The sequence below is a fragment of the Moschus berezovskii genome, chromosome 6 (assembly GCF_049115385.1).
Source record: "Moschus berezovskii isolate FMDL1 chromosome 6, NW_MosBer_1.0, whole genome shotgun sequence".
In the NCBI taxonomy this organism is placed as follows: domain Eukaryota; kingdom Metazoa; phylum Chordata; class Mammalia; order Artiodactyla; family Moschidae; genus Moschus; species Moschus berezovskii.
The window spans coordinates 122,365,863-122,383,368 of NC_142465.1; the positions used below are offsets into that span (position 1 = coordinate 122,365,863).

The 17,506-nt window shown below is 55.3% G+C and overlaps 1 pseudogene; it reads right to left on the minus strand.

Moving 5' to 3' along the window:
* Nucleotides 1–402: 402 nt before the first annotated feature.
* Nucleotides 403–5,874, minus strand: LOC148777753 (large ribosomal subunit protein eL38 pseudogene; annotated as a pseudogene).
* Nucleotides 5,875–17,506: the final 11,632 nt, after the last annotated feature.

Below are 17,506 nucleotides of genomic sequence, written 5' to 3' on the forward strand. Positions count from 1 at the left end.
CATCTATGGTTATAAATAAAACAGGCTTAAAATTGTATTGCCTCACAATGCAATTGTCCATCTGGAAATCAAGTCAAGCTCCGAAGCTGGTTATTAGCTTCTTTTCTTGGGAAGGGCGAAGATGACCTTCACTGTGGCTGTGAGCACTGACTGCCACGCTGGGCCTGGGGCCTCCCCTGGGGTGACTCTAACGACCCCTCTCCTCGTCAAATCTGCCTTTCTCCTTGGTTCAAGTTTGGCATTTTCAGATTTTCCAAAATATATATATATATTATCTATGTTTTCCAACTCATTAACACGGAGCTTTTTGGAGAAATATCATGTTACCTTCTTTGTGCTTCTTTTTTTTTTTTTTTGGAGAATTTAAAATATTTTAATACAGTTCAAATCAGCGTGCATGGTTCATTTCAGCTCCTTCTCTGCCAAACCAGGAGGCAGGGACCGCGTCAGCGTCTCCGCCTTCTCTTTGTCTGTGAAGACCAAGGTGTAAAGGCATCTGCTGCGTCGAACTTCAAAGTTCACATCGTCCTTACTTTTCTTAATCTTGACAGATCTGGCATACTTTCGCCAGGCTGGGAGCAGAAGGCTCTTGATTTCCTCAGTTTTGCGTGGCGTGGTGACAAGTTGCGGCGAGCAGGAACTTCAAGCAGCGGGAAGCAAGGAGAACGGGAGAGCTCCTTGTGATGTTTTTAGTCACGCCCTCTTATTCTGAATTTTGTTGCTTCTCTCCTTTTTCTCATCTTTCCTTTCCGTTCCGTCGCTCAGTCGTGTCCGACTCTTTGCGACCCCATGGACTGTAGCCTACCAGGCTTCTCCGTCCATGGGATTCTCCAGGTAAGAATACTGGAGTGGGTTACCGTTTCCTTCTCCAGGGGATCTTCCCGACCCAGGGATCGAACCCGGGTCTCCCGCATTGGAGGCAGACGCTTTAACCTCTGGGCCACCAGGGAAAGTTTCCTGCTTTATAAGTACCTGCAGACACCCAGCCTTTGCTTTTTCCTCTTACTAGGCTCAGTGCTCCCGCTGGCTGGGCTTTATCTTCTTTTTCCCTTCTTTCCTTTAAGGCACAGGCAGGGAGGGACACTGGCTTTGGTTTTTCCTACCCTCCTGACTTGAAGACTCAGCTTCATTTCCCCCGGTCACATGTTAGTTGATTTGTTTTACTTTTCTTTGTTTATTTTTGGTTGTGCTGGGTCTTTGTTGCTGCCCTGTCCTTTCTCTGGTTACGGCGAGCAGGGGCCATGCTCAAGTTGCAGCATGTGGACGTCTCACTGCGGGGGCTTCTCCTGTTGTGGAGCACGCTCTAGGGCACACGAGCTCCAGTCGTTTCAGCCCCCAGGCTCTAAAACGCAGGTCCCTAGTTGTGTCCACGGGCTTAGTTGATCCACATCGCGCGGGATCTTCCTGAATCAGGGATTGAACCTGTGTCTCCTGCACTGGCAGACAGACCCTTCACCATGGAGCCACCAGGAAGCCCCTTGATAACTAGATTTAAAGTCAAATTCCTAATTATGCTTTAGCCATGCCCCAGAAGGGAATGCAAGGTTTCATTAGAAATTCTCTGTAATTTCAACCTGATTGTGTTTTTACCCACGTTTACTGAGTTCCATGGAGAAAGAAATGGCAACCCACTCCAGTGTTCTTGCCTGGAGAATCCCGTGGACAGAGCGACCTGGTGGACTACAGTCTGTGGGGTTGCAAGAGTCAGACACAACTTAGCGACTAAAAACTACTGCTACTAAAATTCACATTGGAAAAAGACATTGCAACCCACTCCAGTCTCCTCGGCTGGAGAATTCCATAGACAGAGGAAGCCGACGAGCTGCAGTCCATGGGGTCACAGAGAGTCGGACACACACACACACACACACACACACACACACACACTGAGTTCCGTGTTGTTTAGGTTTCAGTGATGCTTCAAAATCAATAGTTTCTAGTTTTATTATTCTTTGGCCAAAAGGATGATCTGTACAGGGCAGTTCTTCAGCGTCTGGGCGGCTCTTCTGTCGTCTGCTTCATTGTTAATGCCCGCACTCGTGCTATTTCCGGTGTGTCCAGAGGGATTTGTAGTCTGCGTGTCTTGGTGTAAAACAGTACCTGCGTCTTCCACTACGAGCCCTCTAATTGGATTATTTAAATCCTCTGTGTATTCACTGTTTTTCTACCAGTTGTGTCAATTACTGGGCCAGTCATTTGTAGTTTATGGGTCCTGAGTCTGTATTATCACGTTCTGTATGGTCACAAACATGCCCTTGATGTGGAAACCGTGTCCAGCTTTCACCGGCTTTGTTTCTCTGTGAGATCATTTTCACCACTTGATATTTTCATGCTGAAAATGCTTCACACTCAGTGAAAGGTTGCAGGAATAGCACAGCCGATACACATATGCCATTTGCCAGGATTTGCAGTGGCTGCGTTAGGATTGTCTCTGCTGCAGTTACTGCTTTTATCGTTAACATGGCTACTAAGGCCGGCATCAGGACCGTAACTGTCCACCTTAAGTGCTCCAGTGATGTCGCTGAAGGAGGGTCTCTGTCACTGACACCGCCCTATCTCACCACAGACAGCCCACCGCCAGCCTCCACTGATACGGGCACCTGTGGGCTCTGCCTGACAGAGTCTGGCTGGGAGCCCACACTCACAGGTGAGTGACTGCTGGACGATGGAGCTAATAATGTGTCACCTGGACAGGTGCGATCAGGCTTCCTGGGGCCAGTTTCCTGAACACACACTCAGCTGCTCACAGACACACACCCACCTGCATACAGACCCACAGACCCACACACCTGCACACAGATACTCACCTGCACAGATTCACACAAAACCTGCACACAACAGCATGTCTCTCACAGACACACAGACACACACACACTCAAATACTCACTCACGTACCCTCCATCTGCAAACACTGTCCAGGGAGACATGAGGATGGACCTGGACCCCTGACCCAGCATGCCCCCCGCCGAGCCCGGCTCCACCTTGCAATTCTCTCAGGCTCTGCCCTGCTACCGGCCCTCCCTCTAGGGAAGGCGCGGGAGGAGGAGAGGTTGTAAGGAGCCCATCACTTCCTTATCCTCTTAGCCGTCAAAACCCTTCATCCCAGCAAGGGCGCTCCAAGCATCACCTTATGCGACACTTCACTCCCGACCCCTGAGCACCTGCCTGCCTGGAGCATCGCCAGGGAGCCAGCTGAGCTGTCTGCTGCCGCCCCCACCAAAGAAAGCTCCCTTGCCAAAGCTGGGGGTAACACACCCCCAGAGCGGGGCCTCAGGGCTCCCATCCATGCTCCTGTTCCTCCACCAGCCGTCACAGAGGAGGGGCAGGTGGAGAAGATGCTCAGCCAAGACCTGCTTCCAGAGATTCAGCCTTGGGACACTGCAGCAGCTTTGCTAGTTTTAAACATTTCATTTGCAAATAACTCAGCATTTAATTATGCCAGATTAAAGATACATACTTTGCAGATTTACGGAGTCATTATCAATGCTGCAGAAACCACACTCAGAATCAAACCCACGTTGGCATTCTCAGCCTGGAGATTTATGTACAAACACCAGGAGCTTATTTGATCAGCTCAGCCTGGAAATGTAGCTGGTGGTCTCGGGGACCAGCTGGCGTGGCTGGCTGGGGGGACGGGAGTCCAGTGTGTGTCCCCTCCTGGCTCCCTGGGCTGGGTCCCTGCTGCAGCTTCGCCCCTGCTGGCAACTCGCCTCACTGCCTCCTGCAGGGGCGAGGCTGGGGAGGGTGCACCCCCCTGCCCTGCCAGTCTCCCTCCTCTTCCTGCTCCCCTTCATCCTCTGTTTTGTAATTAAGACTTTACTTTTTAGAGCAGTTTTAGGTTTAAGACAAAATTGAGTGGAAGGTACACACAGTTCCCATGTAGGCCTCCACCCGCACGCCCAGCCTCCCCCACTATCAACATCCGCCTCCAGATGGGATATTTCTTACAGCTGGTGAGCCTCCACTGACACGTCATCATCACCCAAAGCCCATGGCTTACATCACAGTTCACTCCTGGTGTTGGACGTCCTGTGGATTCGGACAAACGCATACTGACATTATGCAGAACTGTAACTTCCAGGGCAGTCTCCTTGCTCTAAACCCTCCCTTCCTCTCTAATGCTAGTCCAGGAACGAGCCAGGGGTCCTGGGAGGAGGGGGCGTGTATGTCCCGACCCCTTCCAGGAAGGGAGCCACTTTCCAAGGGGATTGCTGCATGGAGAGTTGGTGTCCTCTCTGCTTTGCAGGCAAGGAGCCTGAGGGTCAGAATGGAGCCTGGGTTTGGTCCGCCAGCTCTTCTACCTGCTGCTGCTGCTGCTGCTGCTAAGTCGCTTCAGTCGTGTCCGACTCTGTGCGACCCCATAGACGGCAGCCCACCAGGCTCCCCCGTCCCTGGGATTCTCCAGGCAAGAACACTGGAGTGGGTTGCCATTTCCTTCTCCAATGCATGAAACTGAAAAGTAAAAGTGAAGTTGCTCAGTCATGTCCAACTGTTAGCAACCCACGGACTGCAGCCTACCAGGCTCCTCCGTCCATGGGATTTTCCAGGCAAGATTACTGGAGTGGGTCGCCATTGCCTTCTCCAGCTCTTCTACCTAGGTTGGTGCAAATCCGTGCCTCAAGATCTAATGAACTCTAGGAAAGCATTTTCTGCCTCCTGCAGGTTGCAGAAGTGTTTTCCCGGCAAAAAGTTGTGAGGTGCTGGAAGAAGTGGTAGTCGGTTGGCGGGAGGTCAGATGAGACGGCGGACGAGGCAAAACTTCGTAGCCCAATTCGTTCAACTTCTGAAGCGCCGGTTGTGCGAGTGCGGTCGGGCGCTGTCGTGGGAAAGAACCGCGCCCTCTGCTGACCTTGCCTGCTGCAGGCGTTGCTGTTCTCAGCGCCTCTCATGGTTTACTGATGTAACAGTGTCCCTGGGGTTCGGAAAGCTGCAGGGGAGCAGACCACCAAACAGTGACCATGACCTTTCTTGGTGCGAGTTTGGCTTTGGGAAGTGCTTTGGAGCGTCTCTCCACCCAACCACTGAGCTGGTTGCCACCAGTTGCCATAAAATCCACACCAGGATCCGATCAAGAAGTGGATTTTTGTGTTTTGTATAGTAAGAGAAGACGACGCTTCAAAACGATGATGCTTTGGTTTTCGGTCGCCTCGCGAGGCGCCCACTTTGCTGTTTCACCTTTTCAATGTGCTTCAAACGCGGGGACCACAGAGCGGCCAGCTCCTCGTGCAGTTGTAGGAGACTCAGCCTCGATGGTGGCTGTCAGTCGGTCTTGTCAGCTTCTGACGGCCGGCCACTGCGCTCCTCACCAAGACTCTCATCTCCTTCGTCAAACTTCCTGAACCACCCCTGCACTAGCAGTTCCTGGGCCAAGCGTGTTGTTGATGTTGCAAGTTGTCTCTGCTGCTTTACAACCAATTTTGAACCTGAATAAGAAAATGTCTCAGATTTGCTTTCTGTCTAACATTTTTTCCATGGTCTAAAATAAATATACGCCGTATGTAATAAGCCACTAGCAAAAAAGCATAAGGCAAGAAACGGGTATTCAAATGATGTATAACATAACCACATTTATTTAAGAAGCCCCAAGGGCTCCCGCTCCGTCCGCCGGAAGGCCCCAAGGAGCCGTGGCCAGGACTCGGGGGTGGGGCGGGGCACGGCGCCTGTGCCTCGTTTCTCAGATGTGTCCTTGTTTCCACTGGGCAGGGGCTTGCTTACCCTGCTCAGACACTACTTCCCCTAGTGCTTGCAGGGCCCAGAAGGGTCTCACCTTTTCTCTGTCTCCTCATGCCCGCCAAGCCCTGGGCCTTTGTCCCCTGTGTTCAGAATGCTGGTCCTGCGTCCAGACACGGATGAGCTCAGGTCCAGTCCCTCCATCTCCTGGCTGTGCAAGCTTGAGCCAGCAGTCAAACATCTGTGAGTGCGGGGTCTTCCTCAGGACAGAGAGGGCAGGGGTGTGGACAGTGGTCAGGATGAGGGAGATGGGAGGGGGGTTCTGTGGGTCAGTCCAGGTCCCGGGTCAGCAGTACACGCCTGCTCAGTGGGGGTCATCGGCCTCCCCGCTTCCCAAACCAACCACGGTGTCCCCTGCTGCCTCTGTAAGCCATGGATTTTACAGTTTCTTAAAAGTTACGGTTTTATAATGTATTGTAAGGTAAGGGATTCTGTCTTACACTTCTCAACAGTACACTAGCAAAAAGTGACAGCCATTTATTTCCTATCCTCCATCATCCATCCTTCCATCCATCTACCCATCCACCCACCCATCCTCCCATCCATCCACCCATTCACCCAACGATCCACCCGTCCGTCCACCCATCCATCCATCCTTCCACACACCCTCACGTCCATCAATCCATCCATCCATCCATCCACTCAGCCATTCACCCAATGACCCACCCGTCCATCCACCTACCCATCCACCCATCCATCTCCGTCCACTCACCCATCCATCCATCCTTCCACACACCCTCCCGTCCATCAATCCATCCATCCATCCATCCACTCAGCCATTCACCCAATGACCCACCCGTCCATCCACCTACCCATCCACCCATCCATCTCCGTCCACTCACCCATCCATCCATCCTTCCACACACCCTCCTGCCCATCAATCCATCCATCCATCCATCCACACATCCATTCAGCCATTCACCCAATGATCCACCCCTCCACCCACACATCCATCCATCAATCCATCCGTCCACTCACCCTCCTGTCCATCAATCCATCCATCCATCCATCCACTCATCCATCCATTCATCCACCCATTCACCCAATGATCCACCCGTCCATCCACCTACCCATCCACCCATCCATCTCCGTCCACTCACCCATCCATCCATCCTTCCACACACCCTCCTGTCCATCCACTCATCTGTCATCTGTCCATCCTTCCTCCACCAGCTCACCCCTCCCTCTTCCAGCATGACTATACTGAAGGGACGTCTGCATGTCCGGGCAGCTCCCATGCCAGTCAGGGGAAGCCTCTGTGTGTGCAAGGCCTCCGTCTCCCCATCCAGGCACATGCTCTCATGATGAAGGCCCCTCCAGCCTCCTCCAAGACTGAGCCAGCGCTCTGCCCAGGAGGACAGGTCTCGGCCACGGCTGCTCCTGAGGCCCCGGGGGCGCGGGGAGGACGCGGCCACCCAGCTCCACCCGCACGGCCTGGCTCAGTCGGGCCTGACACAGCCATGGTGACGTCAGGCACAGCCCTCGGGGGTCCTGCCATGTGGTCGGGGGGAGGACCACTGACGCAGGGAGCACTGGGACTCTGTGCTGAGGCCATCCAGAGCATGTCATGCACTCAGCACACAAACACGGCCCCTAGAGGCCTGCTCCTGTTCGCAGCCTGCCCGGATTTAAGGCCCCACGTGGGGGGGCCTCAGTGAGGGGGGTGGGAGTCAATAATCCCTCAGTATATACGATGGACGTGTTTTCTGCCCCCCTGCCCTGCCCGCCCCCGGAGCTGTTGGCAGTGGCACAGTGAATGGTGATGCAATACCGTGTAAATGATACGGCGTTGGCCCTGTGGGAGCCAGGACATCCTGCCCGCCGCTGGAGCCAGGGAGCCGTGACTCGACTCCGGGAAGGTGACCGCTCCCGGTCGGCCTGCCAGCGGCCAGCCTGCCAGCCCCAAGGCCTCATTTCCACATGCTGATCCCATAAGCAAATAGTTTGATTGCGTTCATTGAGGGTAATTTTTCACACTTCACAGTAGCTGCTCAGTTTACCTCCAGATTCTGCTGACTCTACGAGGAATTTGCACAATGAAATAATGGAAAAAACTACAATAACCAGTGAAGCCAAACCAAAAACCCCATTCAATCAAGCTCTCGGAGCAAAGCGGGCTAATGGGCCCTAGTCAGTCTCTCCCCCAGTGCTCCCAGCTGCGGTTTGCGCCCCGTGGAGGCCATGGACTGCCCGTGTCTCTCCTTCCTGTTGCAGACTCTGTACTGCTGTCCTTAGACCCCGCTCCTTTGCGGGTCTGGTTTTGACGCCATTTCTACTTCTGAGCCTTGCGGCTAGACGTTTGTGGTGGGGGCTCTGATCCGGGTTGAGGAGTGCAGACCTGCCAGGGAGGAGGCATGGGGCAGCTGGTACAGCGGCGGGCATGGCCGTGGGGAGCTCTGAGACAAGAGAAAGGATCTGGGGGCTCGGGCAGATTTCTGGGCTGAGAGGTGGCCTCCGCTGTTGGGACACAGACGGAAGAGGAGAAAGGAAGGGGCATTTTCTACTCTCAAATGCAGAGGCTGGGCACGCACCTGCTTGTAGGGGCCCGCACCTGCGGGTAAGGTGGGCTCAGTGGTGGCCCCAGAAGATATGCCCAGGTCCTAACCCTTGAGAACGCTGAATGCAATGTGATTTGGATAAAGGGTCTTCACAGGTGTAATTAAGCATCAGGATAAGATCAACCGAGATTTAGCGTAGGCCCTAAATCCAATGAGAGGTGTCTTTATAAGAGGAAAAAAGGGAGATTTTGCGACTCAGACAGGCAGCAGAGAGGGGGCTACATGAAGACAGGGAAGAGACAGGCGAGGTGGCCGCAAGTCCAGGGCCCCTGGAGCCACCAGCAGCCTCGAGAGAACCCAGTGAGAAACGGAGCATTTCCGTCACATCAGCAAACAAGGCCGTCACAGTCCTCAGAGATCCCAGCCCTTTAGGGCGCTCAGGAGGGAGAACATTACCTGTGCTCTAACAGCCACGGGCTGGCAACCACTCCTTACAGTGAGCCCAAGGGCGCTCAACCCAGGATGCTGGCTCCGAGAGCTGAGATGCATATGAAAGGCTTGATTTCAGGGAGCCCAGACCCTTGTGTCCTCCCATTCATTAGAGAAGGGCTAAATTCCTTAACTTGAAATACGTGGCTTCCTTTAACTAACAGTAATCTCTTGATGTTCAGACTACCTGCGCTTTGTTGTAAAACTTCTATGTAACCCGCTCTTCCCCCCCGCACCCTCCCCCCACCCGGTCTCCTAAGAGCAATTTCTCAAGGTTACTTTGAGATGCTGTCTCCCGGGCTTGAAGTTCAGAAATTTCCCACCAAATAGAACACAACTCTCAGCTTTCAGGTTGTGACTTTTTAAAATTGACACAAGGAAGGGTCCTGGCCCAGAGCAGGAGGGATCACGGCCCTGTAGGCGCGTTGCTTCCAGACTCTGGACCCCTGACCGTGCGAGGAAGAACCCCCCGAAAGACCCCGGTTCATGGACATTGCGCGTCAGCCGGAGGAGCTCCGACACGGAAGCTCAGTCATCATCAGGCGTGGGCTCCCCACCCCACAGGCGTCCCCTCGGGTCAGCCTGAGTTGTCACCGTCCCAGAGCTATGCTGAGACTTAGAATCGCCAAGGCCCAAGGCCAGGTCAGAAGGAAGGATGTGCAGCCCTTAGGCTCCCATTTATGGGGCGTTCACTTCCAGGCTGGAGTGCTGAGTGGGTCCCGTGTTGTCCATGAGATGATCTACCCAAGGTCACAGGCAGGGGCGGGGCCAGCAGCGGGGGGCGGAGCTGAGCGTGGCCGGAGCCCCCGAGTGCGGGCGGTGGAAAGAACACAGGAGCGCAGAAGGCCCTCGGGGGAGTGCAGGGGCTCAGCAGGCGGGGGTGGGGGCAGGTGGCAGAGGAAAGACATCGCAGCCCGGGTGGGGCAGCCCTCTGCTCTGCTGTGGGGGCTCTGCAGGCTGTCCCCGTGGGGCAGGGGGTCAGGATGGGAGAGGGCGCAGGCTGCGGGCCCCCAGGTTCAAGTTCATCACCTGGGCAGACCCGGACTGCAGTATCATGGGGATCCTTCTAATTGCTTTTTAAATGTGTGTTCAACATTTACTAATTGGGTGTGGGAACAGCCATTAATCTAATAATAACCATTATGTAATTTCCTCTTTTGTTCAAAGTCAAGAATTTTCTCTTTTTAGATTTCGCATGCCTAGAAGTGCCGATATTTGGCATTCCGTGGCTTTCTTTGCTGCCACCGCTCCTGTGACTCCGCGGGGGCGGCCGCCACCCCCACAGGCGCGCGGACTCACATGCGCCCTGGGGGCTGCCTCACTTGTGTCTGAAAGTTCTCTCCTCTTCTCCAGTTCTTGCATCGGCAAGGGTTTTTTTGTCATTTTAGAAAAAGTTTATGATCCTTCAGCTTCCCTGGTGGCTCAGCAGGTAAAGAACCTGCCTGCCAATGCAGAAGACCCAGGAGACATGGGTCTGATCCCTGGATCGGGAAGACCCCCGGAAGAGGAAATGGCAACACACTCCAGTATCTTCCCTGGAGAATCCCACGGACAGAGGAGCCTGGCGGGCTACAGTCCGTGGGGTCACAAATCCCGTGGACAGAGGAACCAGGTGGGCTGCAGTCCGTGGGGTCACAGAGAGTCAGGACACGACTCTCTCAGGACATGACTGAGGGGCTAAGCACACGTGACCCTTCATTTGCTCTGCTGGCTTTCTGTCAAGCGGTGTCTTAGGCGGCATATCGATGATTCTGACATGGATGCAGAGGAGCCTCTTTCTCCTGATAAAACCATGACGACTAAAAGGCTCCCCAGGTGCCCATGGGCTCCCACACCCCAGGGCACTGGGGCACGGGGCCAGTTCTTAGCAAGTGAAGGGCATCAGAAGGACAGGGCAGTCTGGTCCAAGCTAGCTGTGCTCTGAGCTGGGCTGAGCAAGGGCTCTGAGACCCTGGCTGTGAAGGAGGAGCAGCTGGTTCCTGCATCGCCACCTGGAGGAATCCTGCTCAGGAGAGTCAGCTGGCTCTCCTCAGGGCCGATGGGCTGGGGTCACCAAACTTCTTGAGAGGAAAGAGCAGGGGCTGGTGAAAATGGTTTTGCACTCCCACCTGAGGGTGCTGTCTGCACCCTGGCCCTAGTACATGTCAGAGTGGAAACCTGAGTTCCTACCAACTTGTTAGGGATCCATGCTCCTTCAACCTATATGACTTATACTATCTATATAGGGGTAACAAACAGCCCTCACTAAGCAGTTAGAAGGTAGGAAGTGAGGGCTGGCGGGGTGACTACCATCTCAGGAGGCAGCTTCTGACTCTGGGCCCAGAGTGGCTACTCTGACTCCTGCCATCACATCTGCAATTCATTTGACTGGAAGGAAGAACAGGGCAAAGGGACTACATGCCCACTGTTTTGAAAATCATCGCCCCAAAGTGGTGTGCATCCCTTCTGCTCATGGGGACCAAGACAGTCACACAGCCATACCTAGGTCACCCCTTGCTAGGCAGCCATGTGCCCCGGCAAACTTGGGAGTGTCCGCTAGATGAAGGGGAAGTGGGAGACTGGAGGTTGGTGGTGAGCTAGCAGCCACTGCTACGGGTTCTCCCTCCGTGAGCATGGGTGGTCTGTCCTGGAGAGCTGGAGGGCAAAGTGAGGACCGGGGGACTTGTTTACGATTCTCAGTATGGGCATTATTTCCAGGGGGCTGGCCTGTAAGTGGGGGGAACACGGAGTGGTTTTAATTGGTCTCCTCCTGCTGCCCCTGCGTCTCACCCAGGCCACATCTACCCCAGACCAAGCGTCTGGGTTTGCAAGACAAAGCGCATGGCCACCCTCACTAGGTCCCCTCCGCAGTGCTGCCTGACCGGCCTCAGGGGCTCCGGATGCAGGGGGCCCCAGGAGGAGAGGTGGCTCCCGGTCAGCCCGCCTGTTTGCTGATAGGCGCCGGGCACCTGTCTCCCCTTTTCCCACAGTTCAGCCTCCTGCTTTGTTTTGCAGAGTCTGCGTCTCTCCTCCCAGCAGAGCTGGAGGCAGGTGTCCTGGTGAGTGTATATTGGAACAGCTGATGTTGTTAAAAAAACAAACAAAAAAAGCCCTTGACCTCAGATGCTATAGATTAGTGCAGATTAGTGGAATATGTGGATGGGGCCAGCCCTCCCTGCCCCTCCCCAGGGGCCCAATCAGGAGCAACTCGGAGGCAGCTGGGCAGGGGCAACGTTTGGAGACCCTCTCCCCAGGCAGTCATCCCGCCAGCCCCTCTGTTTCATCACCAGCTGAGGACACTGCCCTCGACCCAGGATGCTGGACATTGACCCCTCCCCCCCCAGGATGCCCCTGGTGGGGCTTCCTAGACGCTGGGGTGGGGGTGGGGCTTCAGAGAGCGGGTGGCCTCTCTCCCACCCAATGGGGAGACACCGCTGGGAGATCTCACTTCTGTTTAAAACCGAAACAACAACAACCAAAATACAGAAAGATGAAAATCTGGAAGTTTCTCCTTATCTCAGCTAAAAGAAACATTTTAGAGTTTGAGGTAAAAGATAAGTCATATAAAGTGCCTGGGTTATATTAAAAATAAACCCTCAGTGCTAATTATAATTATTGTTTCCTGTTAAGGATGCACAAAGGTATTCGTGTTCACATGCGTACATGCTAAGTCACTTCAGCCATGTCTGACTCTTTGAGATCCTATGGACCATAGTCTGCCAGGCTCCTTTGTCCATGGGATTCTCCAGGTAAGATTACTGGAGTGGGTTGCCCCTCCTCCAGGGGATCTTTCTGGCCCAGGGATAGAGCCCAGCTCTCTTATGTCTCCTGCATTGGCAGGCAGGTTCACTAGCGCCACATGGGAAGCCCCACGTGTGTTTATATTTATTTATGTACAAAATATCACCAAGTGCACGGGACTCACGCTACCGCTGTGCTGATGCGGAGCCACTTGTTTGATGTCTCTGCTGTAAGAGTGTTGCGTTACCCATGTGTGCCTGGTTGATGGAGCCAGCTCTCTGGGTTGGGCACCTTCCCATCCTGGCCCTCACACAAGGTCGAGGGCACTAGCCGCTCACAGGGTCAAAGGCACAGAAGGGAACCGAGACCTCCCAGTGAGGCCCAGGCGGGTGTGCTGGACAGACAGGGTGCCGGGGTCTGCTCCCGCCTTTGTGTGGCCACGGCCCCTGTGGCACCGGGTCCCATCACTGGAGCTCAGTGTCTGCCCTTCCCCCGCTCTCTGCCTGGGCCCCGGCTGTGCCCGCAGCTGTCCCTGCGAAGAGGCCTGGCCTGGCCTGTGTGTCTCCCTTGCTGTCCACGCCGCCTCGCGTGGGCTCCTGTCCTACTGCTGCGTCTGATTCTCTGGGGGTCATGCTCTCTTCCTTCACGAGAGGCATTTCAGGGGGGTGGCGTTGAGAGGAAAGCCTGCAACCCCCTGCTTCCTCGGTGACATCAGGAGAGGGACACAGATGTGGCCGCCCAGATGCAGGGACCACACGCACCCGCTGCACCCAGGGCACCTGGCGGCCACGTGCCCGGGAACAGGGGCCTTGAGGGCCACGTCTCCTGTGGGAAGTAGGCCGGTGGAGGGCCCAGGCACCTTGTGCTCCAAACACCACTGAAATCCTGTCTTTAGGGGTCACAGCTGCCTGGAGCTAATCCTGTTGCACTGCCTTTGCTAACGAAGATCTCCCAGGACAGCGCAGCAGGCCCGGCATTACCCAGGGACAGAAAAGGGTGTCCCCGAGGCCGAGTTCCCGTCCAGTTCTGACATTCCTTCTGCTCCAAGTGACGAGGGACCCGCAGGTGCCCCTGGAGGTGTGGCATGCCCGCTCTGCAGTGAGCGGTCCACTCCCTGGATGGAAATGAGGTGAATGGGTTTCTGGACACCTGTCCTGGGCTTGTGAGGGAGGAGACGCTCCCCGAGCTGTCCCTGAACTGACCTCCGGGAAATGGGCCTCAGGCGGCGGGACAGGGTGGGAGAGGGTCACCCTCGGTGGTCCCCGAGCACTTCCTCCAGGGGTAGCTTCTGTGTAACTATCAATTGACTGTGAGACCTGTGGTCACTGAGGGGTCAGACCCAGTTCTGGGTGGGGATGCCCACAAAACATGTCTGTCCGTCCATCCATCATTCATTCTGCTTATCCATCCGTTCATCTATCTACCCATCTATAAATCCACCCATCTATCCATCCACCCACCCACCGATCCATCTATCCATCCACCCATCCACCCACCCACCCACCCATCCATCTATCCATCCATCCACCATCCATCCACCATCCACCCATCCATCCCTCCATCCACCCATCCACCCACCCACCCACCCATCCATCTATCCATCCATCCACCATCCATCCACCATCCACCCATCCACCCCTCCATCCACCCATCCACCCACCCACCCATCCATCCATCCACCCATCCATCCATCCATCCATCCACCCACCATCCACCCATCTATCCCTCCATCCACCCATCCACCCACCCACCCATCCATCCACCCATCCATCCATCCATCCACCCACCCACCCATCCATCCATCCACCCATCCATCCATCCATCCACCCAACCCTCCATCCACACATCCATCCATCCATCCATCCACCCATCCCTCCATCCACCCATCCATCCACCATCCATCCACCCAACCCTCCATCCATCCATCCAACCACCCAACCCTCCATCCACACATCCATCCATCCATCCATCCATCCCTCCATCCATCCATCCATCCATCCATCCATCCACCATCCATCCACCCACCCACCCATCCATCCATCCACCATCCATCCACCCACCCACCCATCCATCCACCATCCACCCAACCCTCCATCCACACATCCATCCATCATCCATCTAGACAAACATTCACCATCATCCGTGCTCTGTCAGCTATGCTTCCCCCTGGGGCAGTGACCCACCTCTGCTGTCCAGAAAGACCTTCACACCTCTCAGCTCCACTGACCCTAAGTGGCTTCTCTGAATTACTAAGATGGATCTCCCTGATTTTGGATGCACACTGCAGTAAATGGCAGCTTGCAACAAGCAGCAGTGAGCAGTAGCTGGAAGCAGGGTGTTAGTTTCCGGGACTGGGAGTCCTAGACACTAGACCACAGGGACAGCAGTTAGGGTTGAGCGCCCGAGTCCTCGCTTGCCTAGTCAAGAACAAATTCGGGCAAGGAGGCAGAAGGTACAGAGTAAAGTAAGAAGTTTACTGAAAATAAAATTCCATGTGGAAAGGCGCGCTGGCAAGCTCAGAGAGAGTTTAAATCCTTTGTAAGAGGGCAGCTTTTCAGGTCATTGTCTCCCCTCAAGCCAATCATCTTGCTTTGCCCCCTTGTTGGTTACTTTGTGTCAGGACCCACCCCAGGGGTGCACACCCATCCCTCAGCCAAGATGGATCAGGAAGTGAAGACTTCAGGGAGGAGCAAGACTTATTATGGCCTGGAATTATCCTCTGACTTTTGACTCCAAGGAGCCTTTCTGCATGTGTGAACTGTCTCTCTTGTCCTAAAAGAAAACCGGGGAGCGGAGATCTCTGAATCCTTTACTCGACAGGGTTTCGCCTCTCTTTGCCCTTGCCATGACTGTCACTTTGAGATATTTACAAGAGGCGAAGACGGACTATTTTCCCTGTTTCTGTGGTTACTTCCATCGTGGAGGGCACACTGGAGGCTGGCTGTAAATCCCTCCACTGGAGCCCACCTGTCTCTTGCCTCAGGAAATGCAAACAGAAGACTAGTTGTAAAGGTCCAACCTGGAGCCCATCCATCTCCCTACCTCATCCCCACACCCAAGTTTTTACAGAAAGGGGGATGGAAAGCTAGAGAGATGAGGCCCGATCTCAAAGCTAGTCAGGAAGGCCTGATTCTGAGCCATTTGGTTTGGACCAAAAGTCTGTGGCTTTTCCTGGACCGCGTAGACACATCCATCAGTGATGTAGGAAATACCCAATGTGAGCCTGGGGGTCCAGGTGGATGAGGAGACCCCTTCCGGCTGCACCCACACGGGTCCAGGAAGGGCTGAGAGGGACAGGGTTCTGGGAGGGGCGGGAGGACAGCAGGAGCTTCTGGGCATTTTTAGGACCTGGGAGGGGCCCGGTGGGATAGGACGTGGGAGGCGCTGAGGTCAGGAGGGGACAGGAGGGCAGTGTCAGACACCAGGTGTGCAGGGATCCTCGGGGGCTCAGAGGCCCGCGGGCGCCTCCTGGGAGCCCCGCTGGGCTGTCGTGGATGTCACTGATAGGATCCTCCTTCTAGAAAGACCTAACAGCTAAGCGCCGCATGGGTGGAGTCATAGCCAGGGATGCACGCAGATACACAGTCTCAACCTTAGACCGCGCAGGAGGGCGGTGGCCCTTGGAAGCCACAACCCAGACCAGCACAGCTGGTTGGCTCCAGTTAGTTCCACCAATTCAGAAGGGTGCGTGTAGCCCCGGCCACGGCGGAGTCATCTGGGCCCTGGGGACAGCCCCTCAGGTAAGGGGCTGGGAAGGGACAGGCTGCGAATGCGCACAGCACGGGCGGCCCAAGGTGGGGGTGGGGGCAGTCCAGGCGCTGAGGAGCCGACACAGGGGACAGAGGGGCAGAGCGATGGGGTGTGAGGTGGGGGGAGCGGGGACCCACCCCCAGCACAGACGAGGGCGCAGCGGGGGCGGACGTGGTCCTGGGAGAGACGGCCCTCAGGAGCCAGAATGGCGGGGACGGGCTTGGCGAGACCTCCAAACAGCCGCCAGTGAGGTACGTGCTCCAGGCCCTAAAGGAGGCACTGACTCCACCCACACCCCAGGAGCCCCCAGCACCTGCTCCGTCTAATGAAGATGCGGATGCTGGCAGGGGACAGAGGTTTCCGTCCGGGGGTGGACGGACGAGCTCACTTTTCTTCTTGGCAGTGAAATGGGAAAGTGTCAGTTTTCCACTCTTTCCAAGATGAATGTCCCCACCTGAGACCGCTTGGGCCACAGCGTCTAACTGTCCGCCTCACAAGTAATGCCATCTTGAAAGGTCCTCGTAACAGAGACATTGAACCCGCGGCATGTGTGGTCCTGCACCCCGGACGGCAGTGCCCAGACTGCAGTTCGACAGCCAGTGCCCACTTCCCCGCCACGTCCAAGCTGGCGTAGGCTGGGGCCACTGTTGCCAGGAGAAAGAGACAACGCTCCAGCTGCAGGCGTCACACAGAGGGGAGGGTGTCCGCAGCTGAATGGGAGGTTTCAAACCCCAGAATCCTCGGCTGCCACCTGATGGAGCCTGCGAGGCAGCCCCATGCATGCACGTCTGCTCGAGTCAGACAATAAATGGCGTTTGAAAAATTAGTCCCACAGGTCAAGTGAGAGTCTCCTTCAAATGCCCATCACTTCACACTAACTACTTCAATTTCCTCTCAAGTTATTATATTCGCAGACCTGTGGATGCACCTCAGCCAGAACAAATGGGTGGCGTCTTCTGCAGCATGAAAGGCAGGGGCTAAAATCCATCACGGCTTTGCAGGTGGCCAGCTGCCCAGCCTCCCGGGCCCCTGAGGCTGACGGCCGCCTTTGCATGGATTTAAACGTAGACAACCGGGCTTGTCCAGGATGGAGCTGGGAGGGAGACACACGTGTGGCCTCTCCTGCCAGGCTCTAGGCGGGCAGCGGGGCTGAGTGGAGTCTAGAAGGTTCTGGGACGTCCTACCCTGTGCCTGACAATTTCACGGCTCCTGTGGGGTCCCGGGGGTGCTTCTGGAGCAGGTCTGGATGCAGTTCCTGGAGGCGGCTGCCTGGGAACGGGCTTAGCCTTCCCGGGACCCTTTGTGTGGTGCTTGGTTCA